This window comes from Dipodomys ordii, unplaced genomic scaffold (assembly GCF_000151885.1).
Source record: "Dipodomys ordii isolate 6190 unplaced genomic scaffold, Dord_2.0 Scaffold806, whole genome shotgun sequence".
NCBI classification, from domain to species: domain Eukaryota; kingdom Metazoa; phylum Chordata; class Mammalia; order Rodentia; family Heteromyidae; genus Dipodomys; species Dipodomys ordii.
The window spans coordinates 1-2,217 of NW_012268022.1; positions in this window are offsets into that span (position 1 = coordinate 1).

Here is a 2,217-nt window from a genome sequence, read left to right on the forward strand (position 1 = left end):
CTAGGATTACAGGCGTGAACCACCAGCGCCCGGCTGCTTTTATTTTTAAACTTAAATTTATTTCTCCTTTATGCTATAGTGAGGGCCATATATATAAAATATATAATATATTATGAAAATATAATGTTATATAGTAAGTATATAATCTACAATAATATATTAAATATAATGTATTATATATTATATACAAGTTGTAGTTATTACCGGGTGCTGGTGGCTCATACTTGTAATTATAGCTACTACTCAGGAGGCTGAGATCTGAGGATCACAGTTCAAAGCCTTGGCAGAAAAGTCCCTGTGAACCTCTTATCTCCAATTAAGCACCAAAAAAAAATTGGAAGAGAAGCTGTGGCTTAAAGTGGTAGAGCATTAACCTTGAGTACAAAATCTTAGGGACAGTGCTCAGGCCCTAAGTTCAAGTTCTACAACTGACAAAAAAAAAAAAAATCACTAGTGGCTCACACCTGTAATTCTAGCTACTCAGAAGACTCAGATCAGAGAATCGCGGTTCAATCCAGTCGGGCAGAAAAGTCCCAGTGAGACTCTTACCTCAAATTAACCACCCCAAAAATGGAACTATTGTTGCAATGGTAGACAATTAATCTTGAGCAAAACAGCTCAGGGTCATTGCCCAGGCTCTGAGTTCAAGTCCTAGTCCTAGGACCAACACCAAAAAAAAAAAAAGAAAAGAAAAGAAAAGAAAGAAATCATTGTGCCATGGAGGGGAATGATGTAAGAAGTATCACTGATGAAGACACATTGTACTTATAAACTGATCTGTTGAATTAAAACTCCTTTGTACAACTATTTAAAGATTATAAAATAAATCTTTAAAAATTACTGTACCAGCGGGGTGCCAGTGGCTTACACCTATAATCCTAGCTACTCAGGAGGCTGAGATCTGAGGATCACGGTTCAAAGTCAGCCCGGGCAGGAAAGTCCGTGAGACTCTTATCTCCAATAAATCATTAGAAAACCAGAAATGGTGCTGTGGCTCAAGCGGTAGAGCACTCGCCTTGAGGTGAAGAGCGCAGGGACAGTGCCCAGGCCCAGAGTTCAAGCCTCACAACCGAGCAAAATAATATAATAATAATAAAATCACTGTACCATCTGAACACCAGTGGCTTGTGCCTATAATCCTAGCTACACAAGAGGCTGAGATCTGAGGATCATGGTTCAAAGCCAGCCTGGGCAGAAAAGTCTGTTAAGTCTCCACTTAACTACCAAGAAAGCCAGAAGTAAAGCTGTGGCTCAAGTGGTAGAGCAATAACCTTGAGCAAAAGAAGCTTAGGGACAGTGCCCAGGCACTGAGTTAAAGCCCCAGGAACTGGCACCAATAAAAGAAAGAAAGAAAGAAAGGAAGGAAGGAAGGAGAAAGAAAAAAGAAAGGAAGAAAAAGGAAGGAAGGAAGGAAGGAGAAAGAAAGAAAACAATTACTGTGTCAAACAGGGCTCATTGGTGGGATGGGCTGGGAATCAATGCTGGGGTGGAAGGGAGGCTCTACAATTCTGCTGTGACCCCAAATCTAGTTTTTTGTGGTCTGACATCTGTTGCTCAACTTTCTTGGAGCCTGGGTAATATCCATTAATTCTTGCAATATATTTTCTCTTTCTCTGCTTTTTGTTTTGTTTTGTTATGCTTTGTTTGAGCCAATTACTAAGATAATTCTTCTTCCCTCTCAGTTTCCAAAGACAAGCTTCTGATAGGTCTTTGGCCTTTGTCTCTTCCCCTCCCCCAAAGTTCTCTACTGGAAGCATCTGGGTCACCCTTTCATATAAAGTCCCCTCCATCCCCCACTTTTGTACCTTTGCCCACTCCAGCCCCTAAATTTGCAGCATCTCCACCTCCACACACAGGTTCTCCTATTCTCTGGGATTAAGTACTAGAGCCTGAACCCAAGACCTCACACTTCCTCCACTTTTTTGCTCAGTTGGCACTCTACCACTTGAGTCAAACCTCCCATGCAGCTTTTTTTTTTGCTGGTTAATTGAAGATGGCGTCAGCAGATTTTTCTGCCCAGACTGTATTCATTCAAATGGCAATTCTCTAGGTCACAGTCTCCTGAGTAGCAAGGATTACAGGCATGAGCCATAGCACTCAGTGTATAAGGGGTTTAAATTCAACAAGTCAGATTATGAGTACAATGCATCTTGATTGATGTCACCCTTCTATTGTCTCTCCCATTTCTCCCAATCCCGTCCATACTCATCAAGTGGA